At 38.8% G+C, this 18,219-nt stretch overlaps 1 long non-coding RNA gene across 3 annotated transcripts in view; it reads left to right on the top strand.

Moving 5' to 3' along the window:
* The first annotated feature begins 305 nt into the window (after positions 1 to 305).
* LOC118377086 (uncharacterized) overlaps positions 306 to 18,219 on the top strand; it is a 34,836-nt gene continuing 16,922 nt past the window's right edge. The window contains exons 1-3 of one of the 3 annotated variants that reach the window (XR_008077617.1): positions 306 to 485; positions 850 to 872; positions 16,239 to 16,390. This is a non-coding gene — a long non-coding RNA (uncharacterized LOC118377086). Of the gene's footprint in view, positions 486 to 849; positions 873 to 7,403; positions 7,760 to 12,309; positions 12,491 to 16,238; positions 16,391 to 18,219 lie in introns of those variants that run through there. The other 2 variants (XR_008077619.1, XR_008077618.1) reach the window with 2 other exon arrangements.

The following is an 18,219-nucleotide window of genomic DNA, read 5'->3' on the forward strand; positions in this document are numbered from 1 at the left end:
TATTGTGTAGTTTAGTCTAAATTTACTTTTTTTGTGTGAAGTTTATGCGTTTAGGCCTAATACAAATATTCGCAAAAATCTAGTTTAGGCTGCTTTATATTCAGGCCCTTTCCATTTTTGAATCACTTTAGACATATGCAACTACTGACATGATGACGAGTTCCTCAATGCCTGAATCTCAAAAGGTTGACGAACTCCCCACCACAGAGAGCGCGCGCTATTTTTTCATAATGAGCAACACGACACGCCTTGAATTGCAATAGAGGCTCGCGCTTTGAGCTTGAACTTGACTGTCGGAATGTGCCTCGTGGGAACAGGCCAGAGTTTGCCCCCTCCTTTCATGATGCACAATTTGGTGTCAACTCGAATTATCATAAAACCCAGCCTGCTTCAAATTAAGGGACGAGAGGTGCTGGGAGCTAGTCTCTCTCACATCCAAGGCAGGGGAAGAATTACGAGCTCCCTCGGTGAAGAAGCTCACTTGGGTACGTTTATTTTACAGACATTTCTACTTGAGAAAGTTTAGGCCTAATATTTAATCCTACGTACTTGTGTAACGTTAAACGAGAAATATTTGTAATTACTCACATTTTGATATTGACAATAAGTAAACGTTTGTAGGCAATATTTATTTTATTGTATACATTTCCAAGTAGGCCTATGCTGAATATTAGCCTAACTTTTATAGAGCATCATTAACATTTGCAAGAGTGTGATGTCGGCTTGCATGTAAGCCTATTCTACTTTTACTCAAGTGGGCCTCAGAAACTAGAGGTCTATTCTGATTAAATTATTTTCATCTTATTTTGAAAATGTATTTCGTTAACATAATTTCTTATTTCCTTGCAGGTGACTTTCAGACATAACAACAGGTAATTTAAACAGGCATTCACTCCTTGTAGTAAAGCAATTTATGTTTTTAAACATTAAAAAAAACATTTATTTTGCAGTGTACATTTGCAGAAGGTTGTACTTAGTTAATTATCTTCAAAATATTAAGTATTCAATGTATACATTTAAATATACAGTAAAGTAGACAATAATGCATTTGTCTGATACAGTTTTGGTTATACATGTATAACCTTATTTGAATTAGCTCCCAAAAAATATGTATTTTTATTTGTATTTTTGGGTTCTTGGAACACATATATCTTCATCATATAAAATGTAGTCCACGATTCAGTGTGAAATTCTTATCAGGATTGTTAACATGATTATAATCATAACAATATCATTATTATACAACTGCAAATCAATTGTTTGCCTAATAAGACAGTGTGCTATAATACCTGAATATAATAATCATGAGCAGCCTGAGATTACTCAATCTCTATCTTCATTGAATCATTTCCCTCTCAACATGGCTGATGGTACTGCATGGTACCGCACGCATGGCAAGCGGTGCCGGAGCTCAAGTCTGGGACCAAAAGACTCCTGAACAGCTTCTACCATCGAGCCATAAGACAGCTGAACAGTTAGTCAAATGGCTACCCGGACCCCCCAAATATCTAAATTTTGCAACTGCAGCAAAGATGGCACCTGCTATTTCCAGAGGGAAAGAAAATAGATGATTCGATGCTTAAACAGGAAACTGTCTTGGTAATTCTTTAACATTTAACTTATACTAGTAACACACACACACACACACACACACACACACACACTCACTGAAAATAACAGGTGTACATTTTGCTCTGATAATAACAGATACAGTAGTCTAGTCTAGTGAATGTGGCCCTAAAAAAAGGCTGTGTTGATGCTTTACTACTGTTGACCAATAAGAGTAAACTAACTGAAGGCCATGTAATGTACTTGAACTCATCATGACTTGTTGGCCACCAGAAGCATAGACAGAGTTTGGAAAACTCGGTCTTGATATTTGTAATTTTAATGACACAATGCTGGCACCAAAAGCTAAAACACATTCTAATTTCTAAATTACAAGATTTTTGTGGAATGTGTTCTATCAACAAGGAGGACGGTTTGGTGAACTGTTGTGTGTTTTTGCCATTTTGTGCATGGCTACGGTAGTCCAATGCAACATGCAAATATTGTAGAGTAAGCATATCCGCGGGAAGTAGGAGTGCAGCACCCCTGAAAAATTAGAATAAAAAAAACATTAAAAAATATATGTATTTATATTTTATAAAGTGCAGGGCTTTTAAATGAATGCATGCCCTCGGGAGCTGAAATACTGCTGTGGTGTTTATATTATTCCTGGCTAATCAATTCATTGTATTGATTGTCCAGTTAAAAGATTAACCCCGAAAGCTTCTTCAAAAGTTATTCGAGGATCCAATTAAAAGGGGTTATTTGAAGAACTTATAGGGGTTCCCCCACAGTTTCAATTTGGAGAACCCCTAAAGGATACTCCAGGAACCTTTTCTTTTTAGAGTGTAGGACGGTGCACAATTGGCCCAGCGTCGTCCGTGCTAGGGTTTGGCCGAGGAAGGCCGTCATTGTAAATAAGAATTTGTTCTTAACTGACTTGCCTGGTTAAATACATGTTTAACATCAGCCAGGGCTAGTTTGGATATTTACACATGTTTAATTTAGATGATCGTGTTACATATATGTTGTTGTTTTCACTGTCTGTTTCCCCACACCACATTCTTCCATGCTACATAGACATAATAATCCATAAACTCTCCATACAATATTTAAATATTTGGACACTTATTTTAAATACACTTGTTTTACTATTTTGATCATATATACCTCGAGACTGTATCTGTATTTTCCTATGAAAAAGGCTTCACACACCATGATGTATAAAAACATGATAAATACCCTCACAACCAAATATAATGTGATAAAAGGGTCGTTTAAATGCAGTCCTTCACAATATGATTGAATTAATGATGTTAAACAATTTGCAGTTTTTCTACAGTGAACTACGTTGTTTTGGACACAGTTAAACTAAATGTTGCAGTTGAACTGCAACATCACTGCACCTGAAATCACCATACATTACAACATCGCTGCACCTGAAAACACCATACACTACAACATCACTGCGCCTGAAAACACCATACACTGCAACATCACTGCACCTGAAAACACCATACACTGCAACATCACTGCACCTGAAAACACCATACACTGCAACATCACTGCACCTGAAAACACCATACACTGCAACATCACTGCACCTGAAAACACCATACACTACAACATCACTGCACCTGAAAACACCATACACTGCAACATCACTGCACCTGAAAACACCATACACTACAACATCCCTGCACCTGAAAACACCATACACTGCAACATCACTGCACCTGAAAACACCATACACTACAACATCCCTGCACCTGAAAACACCATACACTGCAACATCACTGCACCTGAAAACACCATACACTGCAACATCACTGCACCTGAAAACACCATACACTGCAACATCACTGCACCTGAAAACACCATACACTGCAACATCACTGCACCTGAAAACACCATACACTGCAACATCACTGCACCTGAAAACACCATACACTGCAACATCACTGCACCTGAAAACACCATACACTGCAACATCACTGCACCTGAAAACACCATACACTGCAACATCACTGCACCTGAAAACACCATACACTGCAAACATGTGGTATTAAATGTGGTATTCTGTGGTATTCTATAAGTTTGGGATTTTGAACACGTAACTTTAACATGTTGAGTAGCTATTTTCTGAGAAAGCATTCATTCTACAGGACTTAGCTCTCGTGAGGCTATTCTCACAATTTTTCTCTGACATAATTTTGAATCGATCGCATGTACCCACAGAATACCTTTACAGCATATAATTTACTCCTGCATATTGGGGTATGATATCAGTGGCATAATCATTCAAAAAGATGAATTACATTATTTGAACAACTTTAATGCGTATATAGAACACACCTGTGAAGCATGATGGAAGTGGTGTATTCCCCCATGTCTACCGTGTAAACCCTATCTCCAAAATAAGTCATCTGTAAATAATACTGTAACATCAAATCACTTATCAAACTTTATTCAAAATGCATTTACATTTAAAGTGGGCTTGTTTACATATTTGTTGACTTATGTTTTATCTAGAGGGTTGTATTGTAAACTCACTTGGTTTTAAACTATTTACGCTCTTGTACTGTACTTGACGCTTTAAGACGGTAAACGTACATAAAAAACATGTGTTCTCTCAATTTTATCAGGATGGCTTATATGCATTGATAAAACTGTTATTACGTAAGAAATTACCAAGTAATTACTGGTTAGTTTATTTGTGAGTTATAGCAAATAAACATATTGCTCAATAAATAGCATACCATCTGAAATTTAAAATTAAGCGTTTGATGCAAGTTTCAGACTAAGCAAGTACCTATTGTTATAAATTATGTAGGTTACCAAATCATCGTCCTTATTCATGCGGTCAAATTATTTATAGGCCATATTGAAATAAAAGGAAATTTAAAAAGTTGCAGCGCTCCTTTTAACCATATAGATTTATCGTTATTTTGTCACGGAATTACAGCACAAGTTGGTTGGTGCAATTCAGTAAATGTTAGTTTTCTTTAGGATCAATTAAATTTGTGCTGAATTAATCTAACACTTAAAATGAACTTCAACGAATACAATCGAACATTAAAGTTTGATTCTGGCCTCGAAATATCAGTACGATGACGTTTAGACTGCAGGTCAAACCAAATAAACATATCCACACGTATTTAGGCGTAGGCTAGCGTAAAATAACGTATAACCTTCTCAAAATGTCAATGACGTAGCCTATACATTAGGGGACATTTTCCTTTATCGTTTCTTAACTACAAATGCAAATATGTTAATTAAAGACTCCGAATGAAGCACTGAATACTGTAGTGAAACATTAAATATAATTGGTGAATTTGTCCCTCCATTAGCTTTCTATGACTGCATGAAATGTCCACCCAGTTTTTGAAGGTGTGTGTTTGAAATATTACCTGAACATTTTACAATCTGTATAAGCGTATCATTCGTTTTTCAAATGAGAAGGCAAACACGCAAATAAAGCATTTTAATTTATGATACAGTCTGTAGCCTACTTCAGGCTAATTTACAGTGATAGGCCTAAACAAAGGCTCACCTAAAACACATTCACATAGCTATCTCTCCCTCTAATTGTCTGTGTATCGTGTTTTTTCATGTAGTCAATAGCTGCAGTCTACACTGTAGTCCAATCCACTGAAGACAATGTTCATGTCCCCTGTCACCAAAGAGCGTCGCTGTTTCTATCATTCGTGTACTGTAGGATAGGGGGGATTTTTCCTCCCAAGGTTTTGACAATATTAATTCCGAGAGATATACTTACTGTATGTTCTATATCATTTTATTTAGCCTACATTCTTAGCAGGACTATTGTAATCCATAACGTTAGATACGTTCATATTGTACTTTCATATTGAAAAGCAGATGCTTACAAATGATTTTTGTTTAAATATAATAATTCAGTCATTTGTTTGCTGTTTAGACGGTTAGCCCTGTTAGTATTATTCCTTATTATTAAAAGTTACTATATGAGTATACAGACTAAAAATGAAGGTTCCTCAATGGTTCTTTGATTAAGGTGATGGTTCTATGTGGAACCATACTAACCCAAATAATAAATATTGGAGTCCTTCAGTGTTTTTTGTGATTCAAAAAGGGTTATTTCCTATTTAGTGATAATTAAAATCTGGGGTCGGCGCCTCATTAGAATATTTTGGGGTGTGGTTTGCTCACAGCACTTTCATCCATAAAGGTTCTATAATTATTTATTTATTTACAATAAAAGGGTTTTATATCCCCCAAAAGAGTTGTAACCATAGCGAACCCTTTTAGTGCTCCATAGACACTTTTTTAATGGTTATTTGTAGGACCTTGGGAAAGGGTTCTTTATATCACTTATACAGGTTCCATTTAGAACCTTATGATTATGGTTCTTTATATAACCTTCAAAAAAAGGTTCCATATAGCACCAAAAGGCGTTGCGCTGTGGTTACAAGCCGAATAACCCTTATTTGCCACTATATAGAACCAACTGTTTTTAGTGTGTATGTTACGGCAGGCCCATGGGCTTTAGACCTACTGAAGATTAGTATAGAAAAAATATAGTCCCAGGCCCACGATGCATTTGAGTTTATTTGGCTTGATACAAAATAACTTGAATGATGAAGATTATGGGCTGCTTCATTCTCGTTTGTAAAGAAATCATTTGGTTCCTTAAAGTTTCCTATATCTGGCGTCGATAGGGTAACAGTAATTCCAACTGACAAAACTGTTCAAAAAAATCGCTCAAATAAAGATTCAATGTATATTTTTCTTTGTTTAACAGGAGTGACAGTTAGACCTGAATAAACAATGATTATTCATGGTAAAAAGTGTGTGCGTGTGTGTGTGTGTGTGTGTGTGTGTGTGTGTGTGTGTGTGTGTGTGTGTGTGTGTGTGTGTGTGTGTGTGCGCGTGCGTGTGTGGCTCCATCGTGAGTGTTGCTTTCATCCAACAATTACATTTCTTAAATAGCCTATCACCTCATAATAGTCTGGGGTAGTAGTCCTAAGTAGGCTACTAGCCGAGTATGTAGCAAGCAGTATATGCCCTGAGCATTGCTTTTCCATAAAGTCAGGCCGAATTAATCGTATACCTGTATCGGATAGCATCGCGTGACCATGCGCGTACCATCATTAGCATTTTTATTTTCGTATCTCCCGCGACAAGCACTGCACCTATTACCTCACTGTGCGACAGAAGGCAGAGAGGCAGATGCGTCATTGAGGAGTAATTAACGCGCTAACATTAAACTTGAGCATCAGCACAGTCGCTGTGGCGCTGTTTCTGTCTCGTTGCCAAAGCCTGGCTGTTTGCTAGGAGGATAACGTCGCGATAAACAATAGCCTCGGCGTTGTTTTTCCCCATCTTCATGGTCCTACATAATTTTGAAGCTAAGGAAAGCAAGATAATACAATATTGGAACAGGTTTCTAGTGAATGCAAGGTAGGTTGTGGCATAGGTGGTTTAGGTCTGTCATGTGGTTATGCTGATATTAATTTCATACCAACAGCCTTTGTATTGTTCTATATTTCTGCAAACATCTTTTGACACATTTGATATGTCGCCTCCCTCCTCCGCCCCCCACCTCTACATCCATCCATCCCCTCTCCATCTATAGCTTGCTGCCCTCTCTCTCTCTTTCTCGCTGTCTTTCTCATGCACCCCTTGTTCTCTCTCCCTCTTTCTCGCTGTCTTCCTCACGCAACCCTTGCTCTCTCCCTCTCTCTCTCTCTCTCTCTCTCTCTCTCTCTCTCTCTCTCTCTCTCTCTCTCTCTCTCTCTCTCTCTCTCTCTCTCTCACTCGGTTGTGTCTGGAACAAAAACGATCGGGGACGTACATTTTGAGAGGCGCAGAGAATAGGCGATCACGCAGAGTAGGAACAAAAGCCGTCTGTTATGAAAGGACCAACGAGTGAAGCTGCAGTGTTTGGGTTTCTGGCCACGTTCGCCGATGCCGCTTGAGTGGAGGGGAGAAACAACAGATTCCCATCGCTCTCTCGTGGTCTAGGCTGGGGAGAATACTGCGTGTGACTCCATTTAGTACAATAACCTTATTTATCTCTCTTGCCATTCAAGCACAAGTCATCTTTTTGGCGAACATTTTAGTATGATAAACTTCATTGATTAATTTGATGAGCAATATAAACTTTTGAGATATCTTTAACATGAACCAAAGCGGATATCTGGTACTATTTTGGATTATAAAGATACCCATTGTAAGTATGAACGTTGCTGGTGGTGATACTGTTAGATGTTAAGAGTTTTGTTCACCTGGTGATTGAGGATATTTCGAGTTGCATTTCATCTGGCATAATTTAGTTAGTTTTGGATAGTTATTTTATCTTTCAATTTTTCAATTTTTTATTTGTAATACAAATCATTATTATTATAGTCATCATTATAATTACCAAAGTATCATAGCCTATTACATAAGGTATATAGAGGCCCCCCAGCGCTAAGAAAATGTTCCGAGATTGTTTAGGGATTGTTCAGAGCCTGGGAAAATGTTTCGGGGCCTACGGAGTGACGTGCTGACGAGACTCTCTTTTTCGGGGGACCTCGGGGCTACCAGACGGTAATTGTTATGATAATGATTTCCAGCTCCCTGTTGAACTTGATGTTGACTTCTTTCTTTGGGGCACATTTTTCTCTGTCACTTGTTTGTTGCGAAATCTTCCAGGGGTCTGCATGGCAGGGATTGTGAAAGGGACTATATAATGCACACCAAGGATGATTTGAGTATAGACTGATTTATAGGCCGACATTCTTTTCTAACACTCATTTGTATGAGGTTACAGTAATTGCAATGTCTTCAGGTGAAATGATGTCGTTACTTTATGGAAGTGATAATGTAATTGCCTGATAGGCTAATCACTAAAGGTATTGTGCTATCCCATTATTATCCTGTGGGGCATCTGCAGGGCAAATCGTACAGATTTACGCAGATGTGCAGATTAATTTAATGCATTTAGTTTATCATGTGGCATGAGATGAATCGAACGAATTTAATATAACATAATTTTGCTGTTAAATGCTATTTCCAGTTATGCAATTTCGTGGCAACAGGTGCGGGCGGTACTGGCCTTAGCCTGTGTACTGAATGGCCAGCTGCCTATGCGCATGTCAAATTCTTATGAAAAAATTGAATGCATTTTTTCATTTAAATATTTTGTGCAATTTTGCAATATGGGGACTGAACTTGGATGACATCACTTAAAATTAATACATTTCCCACATATAAATATAATACATTGTATTTAGGTCAAGTGTAGGTCTATTTTGTTTTAAGAACACCATTATTTGTGTTTAAGTCATTTTATATGACTAACTGCTGATTATCTGAGCTCCAGTTTTCTACTAATGTTTATGCTAAGGGGCTGCACACGCATGCCTTACAGTCAAGCGCGTGCTCAGTGAGCTAAAGGTTTGCTCGTCCAATCAAAATTCAATAAGATGATCTTAATTCATCACAATGATGCATAGTGATAGGCTCACATCACGGCATGTCTTGTGATAGGCTAATAAATATTCTGTTTTGCTTTTGTCCTCACACGGTTACAAGTACTTTGTCTTCCCTGAATTTTAGTAACCATATCCGTTTTTTATTACAAAGGGTTTTACGTGATTGTTGTTCAGTTCACTATGAGGAATGCTGTAAGGAGCGACGCATAGCCTATGCTAGACCTTGACAAAGAACCTTTCTCATGTTATAAAATCCAGGCTAGGCCTCGAGTAGCCATAACATGACAGTATTATAATCCCTTGGGATGCGGTCCCGTTTCACTGTAATTATTCTGACCCTATAGGCCTACGTGAACTCTATATCAATGTCTCCCAAGGTGTACCTTCGTGATAACGATGTGGCTCATGTGTTATAATCAGATATGCTATCTGATGCAAGCAGGTATATTTCGTTCTGTTTAAATCTCCCTCTTCTATCTTTATTGGTAGTCTAACACTCATCATATAGCACACACACATACCCAAACTCACACACACACACACACACACACACACACACACACACACACACACACACACACACACACACACACACACACACACACACACACACACACACACACACACACACACACACACACACACACACACACACACACACACAAACACGCGCGTGCATTCTAGATGGGAAAGGCCTTTATGAGTACTGTGAGATGCTATACTGCCTCGTTTCCAGTAGATCGGACAGATCTCTTTATCAAAAGATGTAGGTTGTTCATTATCCTGCAATCTCATCTATCTATTGGCTAAAGCTATCCATCCTAACATGCTTGATATTGATAACGTGGTACATCCGGACTGAGTACACTATCAGAAGTAGATTACCGTTTAAATGTGTAGAAGCGGCCAAATAATTTCAGCACCGTGGACAGAGACTTAGAATGAAGGCCGAGAACGAGTTGAATTCCTCTGCTTTAACGAGGGAGTTGGAGCCCATTTCCAAGTCATTGCTTTAGCAAAGCTTTACAGTTAAGACCTCCTGGTGCTTTCACACGAAGGAACAACACTTATTTATGTGCTGGTATAATTTCCCTTTTGGGTAAATGTGTGTTTTTACAGTGTGTTTGGCTGTGGTTGTGAGAGTGTGTAGAGGGAGAGAGAAGATGTTCTGGTCATGTTTGATGTAGAGTGAATATTTGACTAAATGCAGATCTTCCTATAACACCTCATCCTGGTGTAAAATCTCAAACTGTTGTTGGCTTTGAAATAGAGGATATTAGAGTGAAGATAATGTGGACGAAAATACCAAATCCCATTAGTACAGTAAGAAAACTGAGGAAGAAGCAGTGATGAACATTATTAAAATAGCTGCTGAGATCAACAGGTAAGAGAGAATGTAGGCCAGCCAGCTCGTTGACCCAAAGTAGACCAGCCAGCTAGTTGACTCACAGTAGGCCAGCCAGCTAGTTGACCCAAAGTAGGCCAGCCTGCTAGTTGACCCAAAGTAGGCCAGCCAGCTAGTTGACCCAAAGTAGGCCAGCCAGCTAGTTGACCCAAAGTAGGCCAGCCAGCTAGTTGACCAAAAGTAGGCCAGCCAGCTAGTTGACCCAACGTAGGCCAGACAGCTAGTTGACCCAAAGTAGGCCAGCCAGCTAGTTGACCCAAAGTAGGCCAGCCAGCTAGTTGACCCAAAGTAGGCCAGCCAGCTAGTTGACCCAATGTAGGCCAGCTAGTTGAACCAATGTAGGCCAGCCAGCTAGTTGACCCAATGTAGGCCAGCTAGTTGACCCAATGTAGGCCAGCTCGTTGACCCAATGTAGGCCAGCCAGCTAGTTGACCCAATTCACCGCTCATCATGAGAGACATTAATTAGCAAGAGCTTGTTAGCAGAACCGCTCAGATGATGAGAAGCTCAGAAATGAATATTTGGAAGTAGGGTAATTGGATAAATTCCTTGAAGCACAAGTTTAGAATATGTATGTGCGAAAGAGATGATCATCAGCCCTATAAGTAGCCTATGCCTAAAAATACTGGTTTGTTTTTTACAGCAATCTTATTACTTTGAAATAGTCGTTATGGCATGCGGAGTATAGAACACTATAGCAGAAATAGGTATATTCAAAGGCAATATGAAGCTTAAGCAAAAGCACGAACGTTGTCTTATTCTTTCCTATTATAAGTCGTAGATCGGCCTATACCTCATTAAAAACTCTTAATTGAAATGTTAAAAAATAACACGAATTTTGGTTAAGTGTAGCCCTTGATTCGTGAGCATGTTTTTGATATATTTTGAACGGTGTAATTTAGGACTTTTCGCAGTTGTAATGAATAATATTTTCCACTTTACCTCCCCTGACTATTTTCATGCCTTTCATATTGTAAAACATTTTATCTTTGACCAAATTGTGATGACTATTTAAAAATGTATGTGGTGAATAAATAGAAAAAAACTTGAGTAAACGGAGACAACATGCAGCCAAGTTGGACAATCTATAATCTAAGAAATACATTTGTATTTTTGCCAGATAAAAATGAATGCTGAGTGGACCTATAGAGGCCCTTTCTCAAATAGGCCCGCTGTTAAAACGGTGGGTGGTATAGGCATTCCCTAAACTACTTCACGAAATGACCCTTTATGATGTCATGTATTATGAAATCAACATCACTAGCTCCTTCAATTCCGTGTTTGGGATTTTGACAAAACCTCTAGGCCTGGTGATTATATGTAGCTATTTCAGTGCATATTACCACTGAGCGTTTTCTAGGCTTATGTATAGGCCTATTTATGTTAACCACAGCATTGCTGTAAATGTGTAAACCTTCATTCTGACAAACTAGCAGTGCTGCACCGGATTCTCAAGATAATGCTCAATATTCCCAAATGACATCCAACTATGTTCTTGCTGCAAAGGTTAGGTTTGTATAAACCTTACATTGCTGGTTGACTTGCCTATTCTGAGAGTATGTTTGGTGTCTCCATTGTATAGACAGACGCGTGTGGAGAATATCATGGATTCTTCCAGTGAGGACTACACCACAATAATGCATTTACATAGTGAAATGCACCATGAATATTTAAATTTTACGTGTGTGTGTGTGTGTATGTGTGTGTGTGTGTGTGTGTGTGTGTGTGTGTGTGTGTGTGTGTGTGTGTGTGTGTGTGTGTGTGTGTGTGTGTGTGTGTGTGTGTGTGTGTGGTGGTCAGGGCGGTTTGGGATTAGTAGGCGGGGCGCGCGGGGGAGTTAACCAATTAGCATATTGTGAACTATCTCATGCTCGTCAGTTGCAGCCTGTGTGTCAGGGAGGCGACACCATTCTGTAGCCTATGGATATCTGCCGTGGTATATTCTCATATAGTCTACTTTCTTCAATTTGACACTGACACCTTCATTTGCCTTACAGGCTATCTACATATTCTTACTAAAAACACATTTTAGAAATTGGAATAACAAAAATGATGAACGGATACTACGAACTGTGCATCTGTGAGTAAGATGTCTTTATTTTAAGATGTGCATAATTTGTATTCATTGTATTGTCATAGGTTATAAAGATAATATTCTGAACTGTATTAGTCTTTGTGTGAAATTGTATTTTTGGGATGAGTAAGAGATAGCCTTAAGAAGTTCATGTTACCTAGTGATGGCTTTAAGGACTATGCTTTTCGTGTACCCTCGGCATTTTCTATTTTTTTGTCAATATTAGCAATAACAACATGTTAGTTGCTGAGAATGTAATTAAGGCGCTTAGGCAGTTTTGTTGCAATAGCCTATTTGCTACCCAGCGCATGCATTGCCGTTATTATAGTTTTGCGTTAGGTCTATGTGATTTACTAAAATAATACCCTATCTGAATGTAACCTAGCCTATAGGCTACTCTAAATGAAAGCCTTTTTAATATTATATTTTAAAGTTCGAAAGATGGGTGTGATATTTTCAGATTTAAGTCGGTAAATCGTTGAACTTGATAGTTAAGACTGTGTGTGTGGTGTGTGTCAGCTACGTAGATAGCATTCCCTTACATAGCCCTATCTACACAAATAAATAAATATATTTATATACATGGCATGCATACATATGCTGGGAGAACAGCATCGTTGTCTACGGAGCTATACGGTGTGTTGGCAGTGCGGGAGAGCCTATCGAGCGCCTCGCTCCAACGACTGTTTCTGCTCCATGTGACCACAAACAGCGGATACGCAGCGGCCCCTTTAAGAGACGACGGGTTCGTTTGTGTCTTTGGTTATCTAGCTGTATGAGTTATAATTTCATAAAGCTAGAGAACCGAAAGTATAAACTAATTCCAAAGGCTTCAGACGCCGGGCCTGCGTCGAGGTGGCTATGGTCTGGGCAGGGAGAAGGTAGGGGGGCGCTGGATGCTGCACATGTCTGTGCCAGTTCAGAACACCCAAAATGCCGACGTGGGGATTCAATTCGATTCCTGCCTGCTGAGAAACGGTAGATAGCTTTGGATTTAGTGTATTCAGGTGTGAAATTATACATCTAAAAATGAATCAGTTTTAACTGATGTGTAGCCTATCTTGAATACGAGCTGAGAATACGCTGGCTGAGCTGTCAATGGATGCGAACAGTCGAGCATCTTGATACTTGGACCTAATGCACATTTCTAAATAGTTATAGAGTTAAGCTGCTGTACTTTATAACCGGAAAGGCAAATGAGGAATATATAAATGCAAGACAGTTGTTCTGATAGTGTTATTGCTATTCGGTCTGGAAAAACAGAAGAAAGGGTAAAGAAATAAATTTCCTCCGATTGGTCAGTTCTGAGGTGTCACTTGGTTCTTGAAGCAGCGATATCAGCAGGCAGGTTACCCATGATACAAGTCAGTATTCGACGTCCATCATTGTCTCAGGACGTCGGGAGGTGAAGTGGAAACCGGCCACTAGGAGCAACAGTGAGCACTGTTACCTTCAAATAGGCTTTACATAAATTGAAACCCACTACTAAGTAATGCTAAGTAAAGCTATACATTTCACAGAGATGTCTGATATGCAACAAACTCTCACGTCTCATGTCAGAATTAGACATGCATCCATGTATCTTAATCATCTCAAGGTTGCATGTTCGAATCCAGCAATATAAAGTTGTTTTTGATGTTTTCCTTTTAAACCTATCATTAACCTTAACCATTACATGAAGCATTATGAGTTAATGCCTAAACTTAACCTTACAATAACAATACAAAGCAGTAAGCAAACACTTCGAAATTTGATGTTTAGAACAACTTAAAAATGTGACATTTCTGAAACATGGATGAACTTCCAATTCTGATGTGAGATTGTGAGAGCTTGTTGCATATCAGACATCTCTGTGAAATGTATAGCTTTACTTAGTGGTGGGTTTCAATACTGTATATTTCAAATAACCCTGATAGTCAAACCAATATATTCACCTTTCTACTATAGCCTACCTGTATTTTGGGGCAAACACATAATGAAAAGAAAACACAAGTTGCATAGCATACTGCCTAGGCTACCTTATCGTTTTGATGACAATCATAGACGATTACAATGGGATTTTGTGTATTTGCCAGGGGCGCAACTTTCGCTGAGGATGGGGGGACATTCCCCACATTCTGAAACTGCATTTTGGTTCCCCCTAGTTTTATCATTGGAATGTGATACAAAATGAGGCAACGGTGTGCTTTAGGACCATGCTGACGCCTCCGAGTGGACGGGTAGGCTGTTTGGCGTGTTTATCAGACTGAAAAAATGTAACAATAATATTATGTACCCCCCACTTCTAAAACCAAAGTTGCGTCCCCTGCACCCCATCCAGGACCTCTATACCAGGTGGTGTCAGAGGAAAAAAATTGTCAGACTCCAGCCACCCTAGTCACAGACTGTTTTCTCTGCTACCGCACGGCAAGCGGTACCGGAGCACCCAGTCTAGGTCCAAGAGGCTTCTAAACAGCTTCTACCCCCCAGCCATAGGACTCCTGAACACTCGGTATTAGCCGTAACAACAGTCGTTCTACCATCTTCAAACTTTAGGTTTTACCTGTCAAGAACTGAGTGATAGCAGATTCATGTTGTTGGCTACAGCCACCTACATATTGTTAGGAGAGACACATGCCTCTATGTAGGGTGAGAAAGAGTGTTCATTTGAATGCACACAAAACAGGTGTGATGTTAGACGTTGGCACAGCTGGATAGTTCCTGTAATTATTTTACTGTATACACAGAATGTATGTAAATCCCTCTCACCACGTCAGAAGAACAGGGTGTATGTACTTTTTACTGTAAGAAAGAAATAGATCAATCTTCTCTATTCAGCTCCAAACTTGTATTTTGATCTCAGTATCACGGTTGTGTTGCCCTTGTGTGGAGCAGTAATGAAACTAATTCATATAGCTGGTCAGTGACAGGTTCTCAACGTGTTCTGTAGCCTATAATGTCTTCCTCATGATTCCATCTATATTTAGTGATAATGATTGCATGTAACTGGTGACAGTTAACTGCTGGAGGTGTGTATTTGAGGCATAATAATGTTTATTATGTTGAAGTTCCTGAAGTAGACATTGGTTGTTCATTATGCGTACAGTACAGTATTTCACACCAAGTTCAAAGTGAGTTTGAATAGTCATTCTGAGGAGATTGTTCTAGAATTGAACAACGTAACACAGTACAGAATAGTTTCTGTTCTGTTTATACTATTCTTAGAATGATCATAAATAAGGATCTATCTTTGGCTGTGAGTGACGTGTCATAACCCACATTCTATTTGGAGGATGAGTGACACATAGCTCAATCTTTGATGTATACTTCTGGGTTGTTGAAAGTTTGGCTTTGAATTGGAATGAGAATGTAGGAAGAAGAGTAGGAGTCTTCTTGGCTGATGTTTGGATGATTTGAAATGATCTACACAGACTCTTCCTCAATCTCTGGTTGACTACTAGAAAAGTAGCAGTAGAGCAACGGAACACAGAGACACAAGCAAAACTTCAGAATTTATCAATGACATGTGTTTTCAGTTGATACAATACATGCTATAATTGTATGATTTTTAAGGTTAATATACTCAAAATAATTAACGTCATTTGTCTTTTTGAAAATTCAGGCCTAGGTGTGCATGCTATATCCTAATTTGTATTCTCCGATATCCTTTATACGGTTATAATGGTTGATAACGGTTAATAACAGTTAATAATGGTTGATATTTTGATCAACAGCATTGTAACCCATCATGTCTCTCAATAATTGTTTATTTCAGGAAGAAGAAAAGAAAAAGTGATTGTACATACTGGAAGGTGCACCTGTCCGAAAACAAGATGGCGTCTCATGTTACCTTGACGTCTCAGATACCAGGGACTGGGAGGAGGAGGGCCCAGGTCAAACCTACAAGGATCAACCACCAAATTACAGGTAACAATACTACAGATAAAAACATAAAATATATAATATTCCACATATCCTTTCACTTAATATTCAGTTTATCTTTCGTTCTTCACGGGTGCAAATACTTAACAAGTTGGCCCTAAGAGTACGGCAGCAGTTAAAACGTTGGTCCTCAAACCGTATATACATCAATTGAGAAGTCTGAGACGTTTGCATATGATGCTCTAGCTTGTATATTAGGTACCGTGGTGTAGCTACTAGCTAATGCAGTCATCCCCAGTGTTGTGTTCTGGTACAGAATAGTTTTCTATTGTGCGTAAATAAATGGGAGAAAGGGAGTGGAAGTTAGTCCATTATTGAGATGTGCTTGTTTTACTAGTGGCGGTCATTTTGTCTCAGTCGATAGGTCATCTTAGGTTTTGGGAAGGTGCTACATGTCTTAATTTCACCCTGCTTCTCACAGCAGGCACATAAATCCTGCAGCAACAGGAAATGTGAATTATTATGTGGATTATAATTCATTGAAATTTTTCTAGGGATTGATACATTTTCCGACAGGGCAAACCCAGACAATCAATTTAAAGTGGAAATTAGAAACTTTAGAAGCCATTTTAAACCTTAAATACACTACAATTAGCATTTCCTGCTGTGCAGGAAAATGATCTGCGAAAACAGTGATCAAAGTAGACCTGTATGTAAGAACCCAAAGCTGTGTGTCCCTGTATGTTGTGTGTGTTGAGGACAGAGACCATGGATACATACTTCATACCACTTAGACAGCATGGTAGTTTTCCAAATACCGTATCTAGTAATGAAAACAATTTTAAATACATTTACATAGTTCATTTACATAGTTAATTTTTTAATTGTAAAATATTTCATTTCAAAATGTTAATATAGGCCTATAGAGTATTTGTCCAAGCCAAATGTACTATTATTTTGCTGTCTAATATTTGAGTTAGGGTAAGGCTGCAAGGGTCAGTTCAACGTTACTGTTCCTCAAACCACACACTTCCTAAATATTATTTTAAACAAACTGAATACCAACTCAAAATATAATTTAGTTTATTCCTTTATCCTCTGAAATATTTGCATTTTTCACATTCTACACCCCCCTTCTCTTGTTCTCTCTCTATTTTACTCAGAGACACACACTTCTTTTCATCCTTTTAAAATACTCTGATCAAGTGGCTTGCTTCAGCTCAGGTGCAGGGGAGTTGGGTGTCTAATCCATATTTGAGAGCCTTTGCTGCGGTGCCTTATCTCTTTAAGTGAGCAAGGGGGACAGGGGCTCATCCTGGGTTTGGGACTGCTCATGTGGAAAGGCTGTTCTGGTGCCTCTGTCCGTTTCACCCCTAATTCCTAGGCAAGCCCCCCTCTTTTTCTCATTCTTTCTCTGTTCCACTTTCTATTCATGTAACCCCGATCTGTTAATATTTTGTTCGCTTTTTCTTCAGGAATAGTCATATTTTCATTGACACTTCATTCTTAGGTGTCATTTTTAGAAATATGGCAGTATTTTTGTTGATGCTTATGTTAGAGTAAAGACCCGTTTTAAGACCTACCTTCACATACATTGAATATTTAAAGATGTACTTAAAGAAATGACAAAGAGTACCTAAACAAGAAGGCCAGGTCAAAAGCAAGGTCAAATCATCATGGCTTCCAACCTTGGGGCGTTCAGTTGGAGGCTAGCTCAGTGAAATGTCTTGAGAGGGTCTTTGACTTGCCTAGACTTTCTCAAGCTTTTATATTACCGTATGCAAAGACTTCTCTGTGCGCTGCTCTCAAACGTGGATGTAAATTATGCCCTGAGCATTATGCAGTCTGATTTGCGAAACATCTCTGCAAATGAA

This window comes from Oncorhynchus keta, chromosome 23 (assembly GCF_023373465.1).
Source record: "Oncorhynchus keta strain PuntledgeMale-10-30-2019 chromosome 23, Oket_V2, whole genome shotgun sequence".
Classification (NCBI taxonomy): domain Eukaryota; kingdom Metazoa; phylum Chordata; class Actinopteri; order Salmoniformes; family Salmonidae; genus Oncorhynchus; species Oncorhynchus keta.